Genomic DNA, 23,270 nt, shown 5'->3' with positions numbered 1-23,270 from the left:
AACTACGCCATGTTCTTCGCAGCCTTCAACATGTCATCGATGACGACGAACACCTCGCTAAGGCCATCCCCACGCCTCCACTACTCGCCTTCAAACAGCCGCCTAACCTCAAACAGACCATCGTTCGCAGCAAATTACCCAGCTTTCAGGAGAACAGCGACCACGACACCACACAACCCTGCCACAGCAACCTCTGCAAGACGTGCCAGATCATCAACACAGATACCATCATCACACGTGAAGACACCACCCACCAGGTACATGGTACATACTCATGTGACTCGGCCAACGTTGTCTACCTCATACGTTGCAGGAAAGGATGCCCCGTAGCATGGTACATCGGCGAGACCATGCAGACACTGCGACAACGGATGAACGGACACCGCACAACAATCGCCAGGCAGGAGTGTTCCCTCCCAGTCGGGGAACACTTCAGCAGTCAAGGACATTCAGCCTCCGATCTTCGGGTAAGCATTCTCCAAGGTGGCCTTCGAGACACACGACAACGCAAAATCGTCGAGCAGAAACTGATAGCCAAGTTCCGCACCCATGAGGACGGCCTGAACCGGGATCTTGGGTTCATGTCACACTACATGTAACCCTACCTGATGTAGGGTCATCCAGACTCGAGTCGTCATTGGCTTGTTCTCTCCACACAGATGCGGCCGGACCTGCTGTGATTTCCAGCAAAAAAAATGTTTTTTGTCTGTTTTATTGTTTTTCATACAGACCCCAGCATCTGCAACATTTGACCCCTTGTGACCCCACCTCATTGTTCTTTGATGTAATGTTTTCCTGACTGACCTGTTTGGACACCATTTACACCTTTGATTGCTGTGATTATCTCTCTGCCGAGGTGTGATAAATGGCAGTTAGAAAGATTACCTGTAAACATCTGACATTATTCTCTGACTATATAAGCTGTGTTTTTATGCATCTCTCCACTTCACCTGATGAAGGAGCAGCGCTCCGAAAGCTTGTGATTTCAAATAAAGCTGTTGGACTATAACCTGGTGTTGTGTGATTTCTTACATTTGTCCACCCCAGTCCAACACCGGCATCTCCACACCAAAAAAAAATCTGAATGAGATGTCTCCAAGGATTCAATGACTCATGATGAAGCTGCAAATATATGACTTTGAACTGATCTACACACCGGGCAAACACATAGTGTTAGCCGATGCACTATCCTGAGCACCCACAATGAGTCATGTGAGCTCTACAGAGGAAGACGTGGATGTTCATGTGAGTATGGTCACTGCTGCGCTGCCCGTGTCAGACACAAAATCAAAGCAAATAGCAGAAGAAACAGTAAAAGATACAGTGTTACAAACAGTAATAGAGAACATTCATCATGGTTGGCCAAAAGGTTCCTGTCCAAAGTACTATCACATCAGGTCAGAGTTAAGTGTCGCAAGTGGACTATTACTAAAACAGAACAATATAGTCATTCCACAGGCTCTGCGTCAAGACATGCTCAAAAGGATTCATGAGGCACACCTCGGAATTGAAAAATGCAAAAGGAGGGCAAGAGACACTGTTTATTGGCCTGGCATAAATAAGGACATTGAGAACATGATAGGCATATGTGTGACATGTCAGAAACACCAAAACAAACAAGCAAAGGAACTAATGATAGTAGCTGACTTACCAACAGCACCATGGCAAAAGGTTGGTATGGAGCTCTTTCATTTGAATGGTACAGACTATCTAATAGTGATTGACTACTATTCTAACTATCCTGAGATGGCGCTGCTCTCAAGCACATCAGCAAGCAATGTCATGATGCATGTTAAATCCATCTTCGCCAGACATGGAATTCCCAGGATTGCTGTTAGCGACAATGGTCCGTGCTTCAACTGTAAGGAGTGGCAACAGTTTGCAGCACATTATGACTTTCAACACATCACATCCAGTCCTCTGTATGCTCAGTCGAATGGTAAGGCAGAGAAAGGTGTTCAAGTTCTCAAACAGCTGCTGAAGAAAGCAACAGAAAGCAAGTCTGATCCTTATCTCGCCCTGCTGAGCTACCGAGCCTCCCCTTTAGACTGTGGTTCTTCACCTGCTGAACTCCTAATGGGTCACAAGTTGCGCACCACGCTACCCTGCTGTGCAAAAGAAAAGCAGAGTAAGGAACTGAGACAGAGACTTCAACTGTTAAAGCTGAAACAGAAATCACACTATGACAAGTCATCCAAAACTCTGAAACCATTGACAAGGGATGATGTTGTCAGGATTGAGGATCCAGATGCATGGAACAGGAAAGCTACAGTTCTTGAGGAAGTAGGACCAAGGTCATACAGTGTTAGAACTGAGGAAGGACAGATTCTTAGGAGGAACCACCATTCCCTCCTGAAAACACAAGAAACTATCCAAGAGCAAATCGATGACAATGCCGCAATTGAATCTTGTCACTCACCACCAGAACAATCTAACACAAACACACATACAGGCTCTGATGAAAACACATCAGACTTACCTGTGCTGAGAAGATCCACACGTGAAGTAAAAAAGCCTGATAGACTTAATCTTTGAGTACAAAGAAAACAAAAGTGTTACTGATATCATCTTTATCACTGTTCTTGAAAGTTGATTGATATTAATTTTGTTTAACCTCAAAGAAAGGGGATGTAATGATCAGTAACATGTCATTCTAGAATGGTACACTAGGTGGAGCTGTATGTTTAGTAGGGGGCTACCCACAAGGCAGTAGTCAAGATGGATGCCTGTACACTAGTCCACCTGGCTGAATAAATGACTAGCTCAAGCTAGCTGTTCATAATGAAAACGTCTATATATTTATGAACATAACAGGAAGGACCTATTTCCCTTAGCAGAGAGGTCAATAACCAGGGGGCATAGATTGAAAGTAATTGGTAGAAGGTTTAGAGGGGACTTGAGGAGATAGTTTTTCACCCAGAGGGTGGCGGGGGTCTGGAACTCACTGCCTGAAAGGGTGGTAGAGGCTGAAACCCTCATCACATTTAAAAAGTGCTTGGATATGCACTTGAAGTGTCGTAACCTACAGGGCTACAGACCAAGAGCTGGAAAGTGGGATTAGGCTGGAGAGCTTTGTCGGCCGGCGCGGACACGATGGGCCAAATGGCCTCCTTCTGTGCCATAAATTTCTATGATTCTACAATTCACACAGTCACTCACACACAATAACAGACACAGACACAGCCAAGCACACACAAACAGTGACATTAGAGTCAACCCGCACCGGCAGGAATGTGGTGAGGGTTTCATTCACTCTGGTGATGTAAGTTTGCTGGAACCGTGTTGGAAACCCCGTTAAATGTGCAACTGGAGTTTTCCGCCAGGAGACGCTCCGAGGGAGCTCCTAGAATCATCGAATGGTTACAGCACAGAAGGAGGCCAGTCGGCCCATCGAGCCCGTGCTGGCCGTTTGTTTACGTGAACCTCCTTTCAAATTTTACAAGGGTGAAGGTTTCCGTGCCGCCCTCCCGTGATGCCTCGGCTGCTCCACCTTGTCCCAATAGATTTTGCCATTTCGTTAACAGAAGACTCTGAGAAATCTGGAATCCTGAATCAAGCACCCCCTGTCCTGTGGGTGCTTGGCAATCAAAAGAAACAATTCATTGGCACACTCGGGTTAAACTTTTCCTCTTACCCTTACGGCAAAAGTCGTAAATCGAGAAATTAAGCTCTATTTCTGTTGGAGTTTCTGGACCTTTGCTAAATATGTTCCTCCAACATTGTGTAGTCACCTGGATTAAAGTCAATTTAAACTGCAATATTTTGGCTAAATATTTGTCAGCTGTGGCTCAGTTGGTACCACACACACCTCTGAGTCAGAAGGTTGTGGGTTCGAGGCCCACGCCAGGAACTTGAGCACATAATCGAGGCTGACACTCCCAGTGCAGTGCTGAGGGAACGCTGCACTGTCGGAGGTGCCGTCTTTCAGATGAGACATTAAACCGAAGCCCAGTCCAGTCTCTCAAGTTGTAAGATTCGCAAAATTCCCACATTCCCCCAAAGTTATTAATAAAAGGGACCCTGCATGGACATTTTAAAAGGGGTGCCCAAAAGATGGCGTCCGCACCTCGTGACCAAAAGCCTGCAAGATTTTAAAAGCTTGGACTCTGTGGCAGCACAAGAAGCCTTTGGGGAAATCAAAACCTAAAATGCAGTTTCTGTGAAAAAGGACTTTGTATTTTGGAAAACAGACAGCAAACATTGAATATGCATTACGCCAGATCGTAGGCAGATCAAAACCAGTTAGGCCTATACTTGAGGCCATTGAATTGTCCGCATAAATAATCGGAAACAGCTTATGGGAGCCGTCAAGGCTGGACAGGCCGATTAGAATGCATTAATGACAATACAGCCCGGACATCAGGCCATTAGGTGCAGTAAACGGCCATCTAAATCCAATTAACTTAGATTGCTATAATCATTTAAAATAGCCCGCCAAAATTGAAACAATGAACTAACCTGATTTGGCGCGCAGATAAGGGCCATTCAAAAGGAGTATAACTGGAAGCCCCGGGTAGCAATCGCTCTCTTGACTCTTGCGCTCTTGACTCTGACCTCTCATCTGGTCTTGGGCTGCCGCCGCTCGTACTCGTGCCCTGGCCTCGTGGTGGGTTCTCTCCTCGCTCCCTGTAGCAGAGTTTCAGCAGCTAAGGACACCATACCAATTGCGGGGGAGGGGAACGAGACCCGAGTCCATAGCCATCCAGGACGCCCAGGCCACAAAAAGGGGCGAGACGAAAGTGAGTAGGCAGTTCAGGACTTGTATAGTAACTGAACGAGACGAGACGAAAGGAGACGAAGAAGACGGTAACAACTCGATAAGAGCAGAGCAGGGCAGCGAAAAACGTATTGATGAGGCCAAGCGTCTAGTTATAAGCTGGCGCTTGGTGAGATGAATATTTTGGTGAGCGCTGCGAAAACGCAGGTGTCCATGCCATGACGAGTATACTGGCGTTCTTACGCTTGGGTAGGAAAATCTAGACAGTAAAACTGCCAGCTGCCCTATAGACACGGCGTTACCGCCGATGACCGCCCGAGGGAGAAGAAGAGGAGAACCCATCGCGACGAGATGACAACGGTAGTGGAGGAGAAGAAGGTGTGTCGCAGCAGCAGCTCCAGCACCGCACCCCTGAGACCACGTGGCGACGGGGTACCTAAGAGGACAGAAGACCAGACCTCAAAATTTTGCATCCGTTAAACAGTTGGCTTTGCTTTGGATTGGTGAGCATGAATTCTGGCCCCACATAGCTTAATCTAGTTAGGTATAGGGGGTGGGATAAGGATAAGGGGATTGTTAATGTAGTTTGTTTTCCCTCGATGTGCCGTGTGTTCCCCATTCCCTGCATAAGTATAGTTATTTTGTATTTGCCTGTATTTTTATACCAGTAACTTCTCATAAGACTGTTTTAATTTCTGTTTTAATAAAATCTAGGTTTTCTTACATCCAAACCACTTGTCTACTCGAGTTTTCTGTATCGCCGCCGGTACCTAAGTCCAGTGTCTAGAACCCAGGGGCGTGGGAGCGATTCGAACCGCTCACCAACAATCAGGGGCATAACTGACTGGGCGCACGCACCACACCCGCCACCCCCTACAGGTGAACATAAAAGATCCCAGGGCACTATTTCGAAGAAGTGCAGGGGAGTTCTCCCTGGTGCCCTGGCCAATATTTATCCCTCAACCAACATCACTAAAACAGATTATCAGGTCATTATCACATTGCTGTTTGTGGGAGCTTGCTGTGCGCAAATTGGCTGCCGCATTTCCCACATTACAACAGTGACTACACTTCAATTGTACTTCATTGGCCATAAAGTGCTTTAGGACATCTGGTGGTCATGAAAAGCGTTATATTACTTTCTTAACTAACAATCAGCCTGTACAACAATGGAAGTAACTAAATGTCTGCGCTTTATAGAGGCTGCATTCAAATGCGATTTGTTTTCAGTTTCCGTTCTATTATACAGTTTATAAAATCACTCCCCTCTGTCAAATAATTATGTTTATTTAGTATAAAACAGTAACAAATATGTAAAGTCTGTGGGTTGTTTAGTTAATTAATACACAGACTCCAAGAGTAACTTAAAACAGGACTTTACTATTCGAAGGTCAGGGCGAATCTGCCCAATAACTCCTGGCACAACACTTATATACTGGTGTGGTCACCGTCGGTATTACCGTATACAGAAGCCAAACAAAGTAGTGCCACACCTAAAATAGTTCTCTTAAAGGTGAACGGTTACATACAATAGTTCTCTTAAAGGTAGACGGGTACATACACTACAATCCTCCCTTTTTAGCTTACAACATACTTATTCCCCATTAAACATAACATATAATCAACTTCATGTAAAACAATTCACAGATATAGTCTCTGTGGGGAACAGTTCACAGATTCAGTCTCTGCGGGAACAGTTCACAGATTCAGTCTCTGGTCTTGACTCGGTCCGAACAACATCTCTGTGGTGTAGCCGGTTCACATTTCTAGCGTGACTCATCCAATAGTCTTTTCCTTGGCTTAACAGCTTGAACTTCCGTCCTGCTGAACCAGCAGTGCTGACTTTTACAAACAGCTGGACTGCCTTGGTAATTTTTCCTACTTTCCAACTGATTTGGCCCCCTTCGTAGGGCCCACGTGCATGATCTGATAGAAGTGATAATGATTTAGATGGTTATCGTCTTCTGCTTTGTCTTTTTCTTTTCTGCTTCTTGGAGACTCTCGGGGCTCCCTTATCCGCTGCCAGCTGTAGTGCCACCATCTCCCTATGTTCCTTAGACTTTAAGTGCTTCATCCTGATTTCTGCACTTTGGGAGTTTTCATCACAAGCTGGGCAGACCAAGTCATCGTAATATTCCGTGTCACTCAACAGGTCATGGTAATATTCGGTGTCGTCCTGAGCTAGTCTAGCGAGAGGGCCTGCTACTTCTTCCGTACCCAACTGGACGTTAGCCGACTGTTGTTCCCTCCCTAGACATCTTTCCTGAAGAAACTTCTTCATGCGTTCATATTCATCCCGCTCTTCCTGGGTTTCCTGCAAATCCTTCACTAATGACCTCGTTTGTGATTTCAATACTTCCCCTTCCCTCGGGGATTGATTGATCAGGCTATTCAATCCTTCTACTGGAGCAGCTGTTTCAACATTCTGCTGTTCACATTGACGTGATTCAGCGTACTTTTGGCATCCCTGTAAAATCTGTGTTGCAACCTCAGCTATTTCCATAACTTTTGAGAGCTCCGAACTCCTTCCCTTTGAAGATTGAAGCTCGTGTTCAGATTGTTCCCATGGTAGAGTCTTGTCCTTCAGCATATGAAGGAGTTGGCTGACCGTTAACTCTTCCACGGGAACACTGTGGGTCAGAGTCTTCTCCATTTCATCCACCTTTTCCTCCAATGCTTTCACCTTCTTTTCCTCTTGTACTTTGGCTTCCAGCGCTCGGAGAAGTTGCGCATTGATGCTCTCTAGCTCATGTTCAGAGGCCATTCTTACAGTCTCTGTGTTTCTTACAGTTCCCTTTTCTTCCACTGAACGGATTCCCAGTTGAATCTGTCCTTCAAGTTGTTGAATCTCGGTCATTGCCGCCCCATATTTGTCTTGGGTTTCCTTTAATATTTTTATGAGTTCTTGTACATCTTGTCTTTCATGTTCTGCCATGTCTTTCACCTCTAATTTCTCATCTATGGATGGAACTTCTACCGATGAGTCTGTCTTGGCCTTGAGCTCATCAAGAATTTCCTGCAGCCTTTGGACTTCTTGCTCATGTTCAACCTTCAGTTGCTCATATGCTTCCACTGAAACTAGCTTTTCGGAGGTTGCCGAGTTAACCCCTTCCAGAATTGTAGCCTGGGCCTGTTCATACTGTTCTTTCAACTTCTCACACTCTGCTTGTAAGGAGTCATAGAGAAGAACTGGAATAAAATCATGGCTTCCTGAAGATTCCTCTTCATTTGCTTCTTCCTGCAAATATTCTAACTCCTGAACAGCATAAGGGAGATGTGATCGATAATTGGTCACGATGGCTCTATGGTCGCTCTCTGCTTGAGCTAGCTGCTTCTGTTGTCTTTCCAGATTCTCCCATTTGGTGTCATAGAACTTTTTCATTGTTTTCATCTCTTGTACGAGACGGTAACTCAATTGTTCTAATTGTTGTCGTAATTTGAAATAAGTTTGAGTCCGAGCTCGGTGTTCTTCCGTCATGGATATGTCCGTAACTTGAACAGGCTCAGAATTTTCTGTCAAACTAGGTTGTCATTGTTCGGTGGAGTTCTGCTCTGAAACTTTGTTCTTCTCTGGAGCATAAGCCTTTATGCATGCCTTCGTTTTTCCAACCTTCGTCGGCAAGTCCATTTCAGCCTTGTCTTTCATATTTGGGTTGGTCTTATCGTCATCCGTTTCAGAATCTGAGCTGATTGTCTGCACCGAGTCTTCACTCGTTATGGCTTTTAGATAGTGCCATTCCATGTCTATTTTCTTGATCAACTCCCGTCCTAGAAGTGGTGGTTCTCCCTCATGTAGTACGTATAAGTTCATTCTTGGGTGTTCTTTACCCCTATCTCTCACTTTGACTCTTATCTTTCCCATGGGGTATACTTTATGCCCCGTGTATGTCTGCAATATGAACTTGGTATCTCTTAAGGGTACATGTGAGAATAGCCGGTGGTAATCCCTTCGATTTATGACTGATAGAGCTGATCCAGTGTCCAACTCCATTTTCACTTGGATTCCAGCTATTTTTAGCATGACCCAGATAGTTTGTAGGTCAGCTTCCTTACTCACATTGTGAATTCTCAGACTACCCAGCTCCTGGCCGTTTGGGTCTGAGTCTGAATTCTGTTCGTCTGAACTCTTCTCAGCCACCTTGTGTACCTCGTTGTACTTTTCCTGTGATGGCTTCCTTTGGTTGTTGGTCCTTTTCCCTGACTGGCATACCTTAGCTATGTGACCCAGTTTGCCACATTTCCTACATTCCTGGTTCTTAAACCAGCATTGGTTCTGGTCGTGTGTTGTCTTCCCACAACGATAGCATTTTGTTGTTGTCGAGGTAATTTGATCCACACTTAGTGCTGCTGTCTTTAGCTGCATTTCCGCAGTTCCCTTCGCTGCGGCTTCGTGCGATGCTACAATAAGGACAGCCCTGTCAAGCCTAAGGTCGTTCTCTTCGAGTAGTCGCTTTTGCGTTCCTTCCTTTGCCAACCCGCACACGAACTTGTCTCGCAATGCCTCTGTCAGATTCCCTCCAAACTGGCAGTATTTCGCTAGTCTACGCAGTTCGACCAAGTATTCTGCGTTGCTTTCATCTTTCCGTTGCGTTCTCGCATAGAATTTGAATCGTTCCGCCAACATCAACGGTGTGGGGTTCAAGTGATCCTTCAGAACAGCCACAATATCATCGAAAGTCTGATCCGCCAGTTTAGCTGGTGATAGTAGATGCTTCAAGAGCCCGTATGTCTTCGCGCCCATCGAGTTTAGCAAGGTTATAGCTTTGTCATCTTCTTCTATTTTATTGGCCTCACAATAGATCTCGATGCGTTCCACGTGCGTGGCCCAGTCTTCTACCTCGGCATTAAAATCGTTGATGTTACCACGCTTAGGCATCTTCCTCTCTTTCTGATAACACCCCGAATTATTTCTTTAACTTATTTTTTTTTTCTAAGATGGCGGTTTTCCCGCGAAAATGGCGGTTTCCCGCGCTTATCTTCTCTCCCCGCCCACTTCAATGGCGGTTTCCCGCTTCTGTCTTCTTCCCCGCCTAATGGCGGCTTCCCGCGTTTCTTCCCTAGCGGGAGGGGTACACTTTCCCCCACAGGCGACGGCCGCTGGCTTTCAGGTTCACAGCCTACGCGTCGGCTTCAGGGGTTTCCCTTTTCTCGGCAGGGCAACCGGCGCTGGGTACACCCCGTTGACGGAGAACAGTTTCAGCCACTGGACTGGCTCTCGCTCAGTCTCCCTTGGTCGGCTCTGCCTCTCCCGCTCGCTCGGCTCCCAATCGCGCCTCCCAGCCCTCTCGCAGTCCGGTACTTCCCTCCCCGGCTGCGGCTGAGTTTATCTCTTCCCGCGCCTACGTTCCCGGTCGCAGCGCTTCGTGGCTTCGGTCGCTGCCCGGCCTTTTTCGCCGGTCGCGGTCTAGCTGTCTCACAACGCCGTTGCGTCCCCCAGCCTGTCTGTACCGCGGCTTCCTTGCTCCACGCTTCCCCAGTCTCAGCGCCTCTGGACCCGACTTCTGTCCGGCTCCTTTCCCCCTCGACCGTGGTCGAGTGCACCGCCCTTATCCTCCGGTTATTCTTTTTACTTTCCCTTACTCACAGTCACCGTGGCCGCCTTGCTTCTCGTGCTGATCGGCTCACTCCTCACCGTGGCAGAAGGGACAGTCAGTGCGTGTTGCTGATGGAAGTCTTTGTCTCTAAATTCTTCCTCCTTTCTAGTTCTGCAGCCTCGAGTTTTCTCCCAGCAGAACGACGAGGGCGGTTGCCTCTTCTCGATGCTCGTTAACTGCTTCGGAAGTATTGTTGCCGCAGGGTACGATCGGACTCGTTGCCACTGTAAAGTCTGTGGGTTGTTTAGTTAATTAATACACAGACTCCAAGAGTAACTTAAAACAGGACTTTACTATTCGAAGGTCAGGGCGAATCTGCCCAATAACTCCTGGCACAACACTTATATACTGGTGTGGTCACCGTCGGTATTACCGTATACAGAAGCCAAACAAAGTAGTGCCACACCTAAAATAGTTCTCTTAAAGGTGAACGGTTACATACAATAGTTCTCTTAAAGGTAGACGGGTACATACACTACAAAATACATGTGTGGAATGTTTAATTTAGGAATTTCAACTTTATTCTACTCCGTTGGTTAATACATTAGGAACGTAGGATTGGCATCCCATCCACCATCTTAAACATTCACTCCCTCCACCACCGGCGCACCTTGGCTGCAGTGTGTACCATCTACAAGATGCACTGCAGCAACTCGCCAGGGCTTCTTCGGCAGCACCTCCCATACCTGCGTACTCTACCACCTAGAAGGACAAGGGCAGCAGGCGCATGGGAACACCACCACCTCCAAATATCCCCTCCAAGTCACACACCACCCTGACTTGGAAGTATATCGGCCGATCCTTCATCGTCGCTGGGTCAAAATCCTGGAACTCCCTCCCTGACAGCACTGTGGGAGTACCTTCACCACACGGACTGCAGCGGTTCAAGAAGGCGGCTCACCACCACCTTCTCAAGGGCAATTAGGGATGGGCAATAAATGCTGGCCTTGCCAGCGACACCCACATCCCACGAATGAATAAAGAAAAAGGAACAGGAGGAGGCCATTCAGCCCCTCATGCCTGTTCCGCCATTCACTTAGATCATGACTGATCTGTATCTTAACTCTATCTACTCGCCTTGGTTTCGTAACCCTTAATGCGCTTAAACTAACAAAAAAATCTATCAATCTCAGTTTTGAAATTATCAATTGACCTCCCAGCCTAGGAACAGCTCATTAAACAGCTGATTGCCATTTAAAATGCGGGCTAGCGTTGATTAAAGAGGCTGCACTTCATTCTGGTGGTGAGCGCTTCAACTAACGCCCGCTCCTAACAGTGACCAGCTGTTTGGGAGTAAACACATTGGGAGACCCTCAGGGACACATTGTCAAGACTTCACCAACACTCAAGCAACATTCATTCTGAAAATTCCCTGAGGGCTTCACCTAAAAAGAGTGAGTGCTGAGCTATTGCGCCTTATTGGGCACCTCATAGGAGTCACCAGGAGAAAGGCACTATAGAAACAATGACTACACTTCAAAAAAGCACCTCACTGGCTGCGAAGAGCTTTGGGACGCCCTGAGGCCATGCAAGGCGCTGTAGAAATACAAGTCCTTTGTTTCGTTTTACCAGGGTTGAAAGGTTAATTTAAACTTTAGGACCTGCATTTTCAAAGCGGCCTGTTTGGGGTCCTCGTTTATAACATAGTTTTCAGGCAAAACCTTGGCTACCTCAGTTGCCATAGCGAGATGTGAAAAAAGGATATTTTTTCTTGATAATAGACTATAAATAAACTACCTTCCCCAACAAACTCCAAATGTGTCGAGCTTGAACAAAAGGGCAATCTAAAGCTGCTTTATACTTCCTTTAAATTCGATTCCAGAGCCCAGGGTCCTGAGACACCAGCCGACAATCAACCTGTTAAATCCACTTTCTCCCAACTTGTAAACCCTAATTTTTTTGGCCTGGTTCTATGGAGAACGGGATTCACACAGTGAGACAGCTCCCAGAAACCAGGCAAGCCCAGTTACAAAAACCTTTAAACACTCCTATCTTTCAGGAAAGCGAGACGTTTGCGGTTTTTAACCCGAATGCAAAATAGAACGCTGGAAGAAAAGGCCGTGGGGAGAAACGGACTTCGGGCGATAGCACAAAAACGGGCGACAGTAAGTCGGCCTCCTGTTTTTCACCCCTCCCGATTTACTTTTCCGTTGACATCAATGGGAAATAAAATCGGTCACGGTGCGAAATGGGCGGCCGATTCGCGATCACCCAGTTTGCACTTCCTTCCACCCAAGACCAATTTCATACCCCTTGTATCTATTCAGGTGATTGTTTTGGCTGAAGGGTCAAGACAGGCACTAAATGGGTGCTGTGCTAATAAGACACGCCCGTTTGAAAGTCTGGGGTTAGCGCTCAGTGTTGGTCCTAATGGCTGATTACCATCATTTGAACGTGCCTGGAGGTGACAAACGTAATTCTGCAGGTTTAGCACGCAAGTGCTGGTTGGACGCAATTTTCGTGGAGCAGTGTATGTGTGGGCTCCTCGCACCCACTTCCACTGAAGTTGAGCAGTCAGTGCTCTGGCTGGCACACAGCGGCACAGAACAGGGTGGCTCAGGGACCAAGGGAGAGGGCACAAAGGTTCTCGGACATGGCACTGGAGGTCCTGGTGGAGGAGGTCCAGAGCAGGAGGGATGTCCCGTACCGGCAGTGGGGAAGGGGTCCACCTCGCCCTCCTGTCCCTCCTGTCCCTCTCTCCTGCAGCAGCTGGTGTTGCTCTGCCTGGCCTCATGTCCTCCTCCCATTCCTCATCCAGACCAAGATACCCCAGCAAGACGCCCATGACCAAGCACTCCTTTTCTCCTGGTGACTCCTATAAGGTGTCCAATAAGGTGGAGTAGAACAGCACGCACTCTTTTTAGGTGAATTCCTCAGAGAATTTCCAGAATAAATGTTGCCCGAGGATTGGTGAAGTCTTGACAAAGTATCGCAGGAAGTCTCCCGGTATGTTTACTCCCGAACAGCTGGTCGCTGTTAGGACCGGGCGTTAGTTGAAGCGTTATCCACCAGTGCAGCCTGTTTAATGCAGGCATTTGAAGTGGCAATCAGCTGTTTAACAAGCCTTCGGGAGGCTGTCCCTAGCGCAAGCTCCAACTCCTTTACCAAGATGGAGTCTTGCTCTAAACACGGGGCTAAACCGGCGTTGCAGCTTAAGACCCCATCCCGGCCACCTCAAAGGCTCTTTAGCACCTAAAGTATTCAGCAGAATTCGCACGTATGGTGTCTTCCTCATCGTCCCAAAGTGCTCTTCGGTCAATCAATTGACACCTCAGGCTCTCTTGCCAGCTCAGTGGGTCACACTCTCACCTTTGTGTCAGAAGGTTGTGGGTTCAAGTCGGGACTTGAATACAAAATAGAACAAGGGATTTGGATTCGGAGAGATTGAAAGAAAGACCTTGGGGGAGAAATTGGTCTCAGGCGAGTGTACAAAACCGGGCAATAGCGAGTGGGAAGCCCGGTTTCCAAAATCTAGGCTGACACTCCCAGTGCAGTACTGAGGGAGCGCTGCACTGTCGGAGGTGCCGTCTTTCAGAGGAGACATTAAACCGAGGCCCCGTCTGCTCTCTCAGGTGGACATAAAGAAGAGCAGGGGATTAATCCCTGGTGTCCTGGCTAATACTTAATCCCTCAACCAACACCACCAAAAACAGATAATCTGGTCATTATCACATTGCTGTTCGTGGGATAAGAATATAAGAAAGAATTAGGAGCAGGAGCCGGCCATTCAGCCCCTCGAGCCTGCTCCGCCATTCAATAAGATCATGGCTGATCTTTGACCTCAACTCCACTTTCCCGGAGCTTGCTGTGCACAACTTGGCTGCTACACTTCCCACATTACACATCCTCTCTTCGCCGGGTGCAAGCGGAAGCCAAGCGCAGGCAGCGCAAGGAGCGCACGTCAAGCCAAGCACCGCACCCACCCGCCCCTTCAACCACCGTCTGCCCCACCTGTGACAGAGACTGTAGGTCCCGCATTGGACTCATCAGTCACCTGAGAACTCATTTTTAATGTGGAAGCAAGTCATCCTCGGTTCCGAGGGACTGCCTAACAAGAGAAGATTACAACAGTGACTACACTTCAAAAACCTACTTCATTGGCTGTAAAGCGCTTTGGGAAGTCCCGAGATCATGAAAAGCGCTGTAGCAATTCAAGTACTTTCTTTCTTTTTTGTTTTTGTTGGTAAACACGACAGCCAATTTGCACAAAGCGTGGTAGGTTTTGGTCGACCGCCCGTTCCAGTGGGGAAGAGGCCCCCCCGTGATTTTGAGGCCCGGGCGTCATCCAAATTCTTAAATTAAACAGGTGAGCTGCAGGGAGCCAAACCCGCCATCCCGACACAGCTCGCCGGACTGAAGTCCGGAAATCAGGCCGGAGCAGCTGCCAAAAAGGGTACGTTGCGGGGTTGGGTGGGGGCACGGGGAACCGCGGAGGGAGGGGGTCCTGGGTGGCAGCAGTGGCCCAGATCATTTTTGTGAACCCTGGAGGATAACTTCAGCGAATCCAGGGCCCACCGAAATAGTTGAACACTTACCTCTCCTCTTCCATCGCCCATCCAGGCTGAGGTCTTTCAGGGAACATAGGAATAGGAGGAGGCTATTCAGCCCCTCCAGCCTGTTCCGCCATTCATCCCGGCTGATCTGTACCCACCTTTGATCCAGTTCCCTTGATAACCTAACCCAACAAAAATCTATCAATCTTAGTCTTGAATATTTTAATTTACCCACAGCATCCACAGCCATTTGGGGGGAGAGATTAGGATTTCCACTACACTTTGTGTGAAGAAGTGCTTCCTGATTTCACTCCTAAACGGCCGGGCTCTAACGCGCCATCTTGTTCTGGACTCTCCTCACCAGAGGGAAGAATTTCTCCATATCTACCCTATCAACACCTCAATAGTTCATCCCTGAACCTTCTAAACCCAAGTGAATCCAAACTGGAGTTTGTGACTCCAGCCCCGCACTCTGTGCTCGCCTCTTAATCCCCTTAGGGCAACTAGGGACGAAAAAGAAAGACTTGCATTTCTATAGCGCCTTTCACGACCACCAGACGTCCCAAAGCACTTTACAGCCAATGAAGTACTTTTTGAAGTGTAGTCACTGTTGTAATGTAGGGAACGCAGCAGTCAATTTGTGCACAGCAAGCTCCCACAAACAGCAAGGTGATAATGACCAGGTAATCTGATTTAGTGATGTTGATTGAGGGGTAAGTATTGGCCCCAGGACACCGGGGAGAACTCCCCTGCTCTTCTTCAAAATAGTGCCATGCGATCTTTTATGTCCACCCGACAGAGCAGACGGGGCCTCGGTTTAACATCTCATCCACAAGACAGCACCTCCCTCAGTACTGGCACCGGGAGTGTCAGCCTAGATTTCTGTGCTCGAGTCTCTGGAGCGGGCCTTGAAACCACGACCTTCAGAGGCGAGCGTGCTGCCCACTGAGACACAGCTGACACGGTGGGGCAATAAAGGCGGCCTTGCCAGGTTCAACCACATCCCGCGAACAAATTAAAAATGAAACCTCAGTACGGTAGCATTCTAACACTGACTTGGTCACCATCACCTCCTCAACCACCAAAACCAACGCTGAACATAATTTAACTGGCCATCTATCTTTTGTGGAATTTTGTTGAGCCTCAGTTAGCTTGCCGGCTTCTAAGTGGAAAAACCAGATTACATGCGTGATAGTTTGAACAGCCCATTAAAGGGGCCGCGCACCCAAAAAAAAATTAGGGCGAACATTGGTGACGACATAAGTGACTGCACTTCAAGAGTAATTAACTGGAGGTGAAACGACTTGGGATGTCCTGAGGACGCGAAATAAATCCAAGTGTGTTTTGTTTATTTCTTCCTTACACATATTCCGACCACATATTCGCAGCCTATTTCCACCTCTGTAACATCGCCCGTCTCCGCCCCTGCCTCAGCTCATTCGCTGCTGAAACCCTCATCCATGCCTTTGTTACCTCGAGACTTGACTATTCCGACGCACTCCTGGCCGGCCTCCCACATTCCACCCTACGTAAACTTGAGGTCATCCAAAACACGGCTGCCCGTGTCCTAACTCGCACCAAGTTCCGTTTGCCCATCACCCCCTGTGCTCGCTGACCTACATTGGCTCCCGGTTAAGCAACACCTCGATTTCAAAATTCTCATCCTTGTTTTCAAATCCCTCCATGGCCTCGCCCCTCCCTATCTCTGTAATCTCCTCCAGCCCCACAACCCCCCGTGATATCTGCGCTCCTCTAATTCTGCCCTCTTGAGCATCCCTGATTATAGTCGCTCCACCATTGGTGGCCGTGCCTTCTGTTGCCTGGGCCCTAAGCTCTGGAATTCCCTCCCTAAACCTCTCCACCTCGCTACCTCTCTTTCCTCTTTTAAGACGCTCCTTAAAACCTACCTCTTTGACCAAGCTTTTGGTCACCTGCCCTAATTTATCCTTATGTGGCTCGGTGTCAAATTTTTTGTCTTAAAATACTCCTGTGCAGCGCCTTGGGACGTTTTACTACATTAAAGGTGCTATATAAATACAAGTTGTTGTTGTACAGAGGATAATGAGAAAGAAAATGTCACCAGCACAACAGGAAGGAGGAAGTCAAGTTGGAGAAGGTCCGATGGTTTTATTAAAACACCGCACTGCCAAGCTGCTCTGTGAGAGCATTCAATGTTTTTAATATCTTGCAGTGTTCATGCTAATAGGGGTTAGTGCAAGGTGTCTGCGGAGGTTGTGACTGCGAGTCAGACAGACAGGCAGCCATTGTTCACTACCAGTCAGTATTAGCAGGTGGATTCTGAAGGAAATGCTTATGAACCGAGTGTCACATCCACTCTCCGAGTTAGTTAAATTTAATTGACACCTTGCTGAGCCAAGACTGTGAAAGTATCCTTTGCCCTTGAATAAAGGGTGAGTCTTAAGTGATTCTCAACCTGTAATGATCAGTAACATGTCATTCTAGAATGGTACACTAGGTGGAGCTGTATGTTTAGTAGTGGGCTACCCACAAGGCAGTAGTCAAGATGGATGCCTGTACACTAGTCCACATGGCTGAATAAATGACTAGCTCAAGCTAGCTGTTCATAATGAAAACGTCTATTTATTTATGAACATAACACAACCCTTGTCTGATTGCTGTTAGGGTCAACTAAGAATTGAGTTCTGGCAGAATTAGCCCAGCTCCCGCAGCACACGGCACACATGCTCCTCTAACAACTCCGCTCCCCGGCTCAGGGTAGAACGTGTTGTGAATGAAAATCTGGCTGCTGCAACAAAGAGGGTTCGTTTGATGCTGAGTTGCACTGACCTGCCAGCTTGCCACCACTTTGTGTGTCAGCTGTGGCTCAGTGGGTAGCACACTTTGCCATTGAGTCAGAAGGATGTGGGTTCAAGTCCCACTCCAGCGATTTGAACACATTGGCCCAGAAATTAGGTTCGGGGGCTTGCCGCGCGTGCAAGCCCCCGATGTGCACTTACCCGGTGCGCTGACATTTCAATCCTGGCCCGCATTGCATTTCCTGTCACTGGCCCGCTTCAGGTCCTGCCGCGCTGTGTGTGTGTGACCCAGTGGCGTACTTAGTGCGATGAGCCGGCTGGGATCATGTGAGCACTGGGCAACCAATGGGAGGTTGCAAAAGTTCATTCATGAGTTTGATAGAATGTCAAACTCATGAAAACTCCTGGCCCCCAAACACTACTTAAACTTGAAAGAAAATTTTAAAAAACTTCGCACTACTTAAATGAACTATAAATAACTGTAAAAAACTATTTTAAACAATAATTTTAAATTTTGAAAAAAAAATTATATAAAAAATCGGGGCTAAAAATACACTTACCTTACTGTAAAGTCTTCAAAAATAATGAACCTGTGGAAAATTTTTCTAATTTTACTTAATAGACCACTTACCTGTTAAAAGTAAGTGCTTACGGCTGCTTTTTCCACGCGTAAAAACCGGAGCCTTTTCCCCACGGGCAACTCTTCAAAAAAAAAGGAAAGTTCAGCGCGCACGCGCTACCTGAAACCTCGCACGCGTTCCGCCTCTTAGCCCCTTGGGTCAGAGGAGAGGAAATGCCGGTTTTCCCCGCATGCGCTGTGCATGCTGAAAACCGGCAATTCCTCCGGGCCCACGCGTGAGTACCCCGTCAGTACTCACACGTTGGGACAGGAATTACTGGCCCATTAAGCTAGGCAGATGCTCCCAGTGCAGTACTAAAGGGGTGCTACACTGTGGGCAGTGCTGTCTTTTGGATGAGATACTAAAGTGAGGCCTCGTCTGCTCTTTCAGGTGGATGTAAAAGATCCCAAGGCACTATTTCGAAGAAGCGCAGGGGAATTATCCCCGATGTCCTAGGGCCAATATTAATCCACATCACAAAAACAGATTATCTCGTTGCTGTTTGTGGGAGATTGCTGTGCGCAACTTGGCTGCCGTGTTTCCCACATTACTACAGTGACTAGACTCCAAAAGCACTTCATTGGCTGTAAAGGGCTTTGAGACATCCGGTGGTCGTGATAGGCTTTGCATCAATGCAAGTCTTTCTTCCTTTAGCACTGACGGCAGATATAAACTGAACAAATGTGCCATTCTCTGGCCCAGCTCTTTTATCATTTAAATGGAAAGAAGAAACATACTGAAAAAAAATGGTGAAAGCGAATTAATTTAAAATCAATTTGGTAGGATGTAGGTCTCTCATGTCGACTGGTTTAAAAAGTATGAAATATCACATTCGGCACAGCGCGAGATAAACGGCATTGTTAGCTACAATAGGTTATGATTGACTTATTTGTGAGGTGGAATGGTCTGCTCCCATATTTGAATTAAGTGCCAGGTAAGTCTCCAAGCCAAACTCGCAAAAACAGCCTCTATCTTTCATCTCTAAAAGAGAAACATAGATCACTGAGAGTGGGGAATTCCAGGGACATTGCCTACTCAGCACAGCCTGTAAAAATTTAATCCTGAAGGCCTCCGACCATGCCAATTAGTGGGCACAGTCCCATCTGTATTACTGCCGCTACACGTCAGATTAGAAGATGTGAATCAATCCTCGAAGGAAATTCAACCAGAAAGAGGGATACTGGGTAGCAAAATGAAAATAAGAAATGACTTGCATTTCTACAGCACCTTCTACAACCTCAGGATGTCCCAAAGTGCTTTACAGACAATGAAGTACTTTTTGAAGCGTAGTCACTGCTGTAATGTTGATATTATCATTTCCGAGGACTTGAGTACAGTATCTAGGCTGACACTCCCAGTGCAGTACTGAGGGAGTGCTGCACTGTTGGAGGGGCAGTGCTGAGGGAGCACTGCACTGTCAGAGGGGCAGTACTGAGGGAGCACTGCACTGTCAGAGGGGCAGTACTGAGGGAGCGCCGCACTGTCAGAGGGGCAGTACTGAGGGAGCACCGCACTGTCGGAGGGGCAGTACTGAGGGAGCGCTGCACTGTCAGAGGGGCAGTACTGAGGGAGCGCCGCACTGTCGGAGGGGCAGTACTGAGGGAGCGCTGCACTGTCAGAGGGGCAGTACTGAGGGAGCGCCGCACTGTCAGAGGGGCATTACTGAGGGAGCGCTGCACTGTCGGAGGGGCAGTACTGAGGGAGTGCCGCACTGTCATAGGGGCAGTAATGAGGGAGTGCTGCACTGTCGGAGGGGCAGTACTGAGGGAGCGCTGCACTATCGGAGAGGCAGTACTGAGGGAGCGTTGCGCTGTCGGAGGGGCAGTACTGAGGGAGCGCTGCACTGTCGGAGGGGAAGTATTGAGGGGGAGCTGCAATGTTGGAGGGGCAGTATTGTGGGAACGCTGAACTGTCGGAGGGGCAGTACTGAGGGAGCGCTGCACTGTCGGAGGGGCAATGCTGAGGGAGCGCTGCACTGTCAGAGGGGCAGTGCTGAGGGAGTGCTGCACTGTCGGAGGGGCAGTATTGAGGGGGAGCTGCAATGTTGGAGGGGCAGTATTGAGGGAAGGCTGCACTGTCAGAGGGGCAGTACTGAGGGAGCGCTGCACTGTTGGAGGGGCAGTACTGAGGGAGCGCTGCACTGTCGGAGGGGCAATGCTGAGGGAGTGCTGCACTGTCAGAGGGGCAGTGCTGAGGCAGCGCTGCACTGTCGGAGGGGCAGTATTGAGGGGGAGCTGCAATGTTGGAGGGGCAGTATTGAGGGAACGCTGCACTGTCAGAGGGGCAGTACTGAGGGAGTGTTGCACTGTCAGAGGGGCAATGCTGAGGGAGCGCTGCACTGTCAGAGGGGCAGTACTGAGGGAGCTCTGCACTGTCGAAAGGGCAGTACTGAGGGAGCGCTACACTGTCAAAGGGGCAGTACTGAGGGATCTCTGCGCTGTTGGAGGGGCAGTGCTGAGGGAGCGCTGCACTGTCGGAGGGGCAGTGCTGAGGGAACGCTGTACTGTTGGAAGGGCAGTACTGAGGGAGCTCTGCACTGTTGGAGGGGCAGTACTTAGGGAGCTCTGCACTGTCGGAGGGGCAGTGCTGAGGGAGCGCAGCATTGTTGGAGGGGCAGTGCTGAGGGAGTGCCGCACTGTCGGAGGGGCAGTACTGAGAGAGCACTGCACGGTCGGAGCAGCTTTGCTGAGGGAGCGCCGCACTGTCGGAGGGGCAGTGCTGAGGGAGTGCTGCACTGTCGGAGGGGCAGTACTGAGAGAGCACTGCACCGTCGGAGCAGCTTTGCTGAGGGAGCGCCGCACTGTCGGAGGGGCAGTACTGAGCGAGCGCCACACTGTCGGAGGGGCAGTACTGAGGGAGTGCCGCACTGTCGGAGGGGCAGTACTGAGGGAGCGCTGCACTGTCGGAGGGGCAGTGCTGAGGGAGTGTTGCACTGTCAGAGGGGCAATGCTGAGGGAGTGCTGCACTGTCAGAGGGGCAGTACTGAGGGAGCTCTGCACTGTCGAAAGGGCAGTACTGAGGGAGCGCTACACTGTCAAAGGGGCAGTACTGAGGGATCTCTGCGCTGTTGGAGGGGCAGTGCTGAGGGAGCGCTGCACTGTCGGAGGGGCAGTGCTGAGGGAACGCTGTACTGTCGGAAGGGCAATACTGAGGGAGCTCTGCACTGTTGGAGGGGCAGTACTGAGGGAGCTCTGCACTGTCGAAAGGGCAGTACTGAGGGAGCGCTACACTGTCAAAGGGGCAGTACTGAGGGATCTCTGCGCTGTTGGAGGGGCAGTGCTGAGGGAGCGCTGCACTGTCGGAGGGGCAGTGCTGAGGGAACGCTGTGCTGTCGGAAGGGCAGTACTGAGGGAGCTCTGCACTGTTGGAGGGGCAGTACTGAGGGAGCTCTGCACTGTCGGAGGGGCAGTGCTGAGGGAGCGCAGCATTGTTGGAGGGGCAGTGCTGAGGGAGTGCCGCACTGTCGGAGGGGCAGTACTGAGAGAGCACTGCACGGTCGGAGCAGCTTTGCTGAGGGAGCGCCGCACTGTTGGAGGGGCAGTACTGAGGGAGTGCAGCATTGTCGGAGGGGCAGTGCTGAGGGAGTGCTGCACTGTCGGAGGGGCAGTACTGAGAGAGCACTGCACCGTCGGAGCAGCTTTGCTGAGGGAGCGCCGCACTGTCGGAGGGGCAGTACTGAGCGAGCGCCACACTGTCAGAGGGGCAGTACTGAGGGAGTGCCGCACTGTCGGAGGGGCAGTACTGAGGGAGCGCAGCAGTGTCAGAGGTGCCGACTTTCGGATGAGACATTAAACCAAGGCCCCCATTTGCTCTCTCAGATGGACGTAAAAGATCCCACAGCCAATATTGCGAAGAAGAGCAGAGGTGCCCTGGCCAATATTTATCCCTTTAGCTAACACCTAAAAACAGATGATCGAATCACGTTTTTCTCTCTCCCACATGGCAGTTGTCTTTCATTCTGCCAGTGGCATTTACACTTCATCGAGAGCCATCTTTTATTTCTGAACTTGTCCCATTACCATCTCCTTTTGCCTTGCACCATCTCTTAATCTCTCTTAATGTCTCTTAATCTCTCCTGCCTTCCACCCTATCACAGACCTTCCCTTTTGTTCTTTCCTCCCCTCCCCCTTTCCCTGCCCCTACGCTTGCTTAAAAATCTGTTCCATCTCCAACTTTTTCCAGTTCTGACGAAGGGTCATCGACCAGAAACGTTAACTCTGTTTCTCTCTCCACAGATGCTGCCTGACCTGCTGAGTATTTCCAGCATTTTCTGTTTTTACTTATGATCGAATCACATTGCTGTTTGTGGGAGCTTGCTGTGCGCAAATTTGGCTGCCGCGTTTCCTACATTACAAGAGCGACTCATCTTCAAAAAGTTCTTCATTGGCTGTAATGCGCTTTGGGGCGTCCTGAGGTCATGAAAGGTGCTGTTGAAATACAGTCTGTCTTTTCTTTCTAGGAAAATGAGAGAACACTCGGTCCAGCAGAGTAGTGGGAAATCTGAATGGCAATAGATTGTGAAAAGGGGAAGTGCAATGAGACCTGAGTGTCCTTGGGCACCAGTCGCTGAAGGTAAGCATGCAGGTGCAGCAGGCGGTTAAGAAGGCAAATGGTATGTTGGCCTTCATAGCGAGAGGGTTTGAGTACAGGAGCAAGGATTTCTAACTGCAGTTGTACAGGGCCTTGGTGAGACCACATCTTGAGTATTGTGTGCAGTTTTGGTCGCCTTATCTAAGGAAGGATGTTCTTGGCATGGAGGAAGTGCAGCGAAGATTCACCAGACTGATACCTGGGATGGCAGGAATGACGCATGAGGAGAGATTGTGTCGATTGGGCTTATACTCGCTGGAGTTTAGAAGAATGAGAGGGGATCTCATTGAAACTTATAAAATTCTAACAAGACTAGACAGACTAGATGCAGGAAGGATGTTCCCGATGGTCGGGGAGTCCAGAACCAGGGGTCACAGTCGAAGGATAAGGGATAAGCCATTTAGGACAGAGATGAGGAGGAATTTCTTCACCCAGAGAGTGGTGAACCTGTGGAATTCTCTGCCACACAAGGCAGTTGA

Source organism: Somniosus microcephalus, chromosome 1 (genome assembly GCF_052327205.1).
Source record: "Somniosus microcephalus isolate GS21.2 chromosome 1, FLI_Smic_1.0, whole genome shotgun sequence".
Classification (NCBI taxonomy): domain Eukaryota; kingdom Metazoa; phylum Chordata; class Chondrichthyes; order Squaliformes; family Somniosidae; genus Somniosus; species Somniosus microcephalus.
This window is presented reverse-complemented; position numbering follows the sequence as displayed.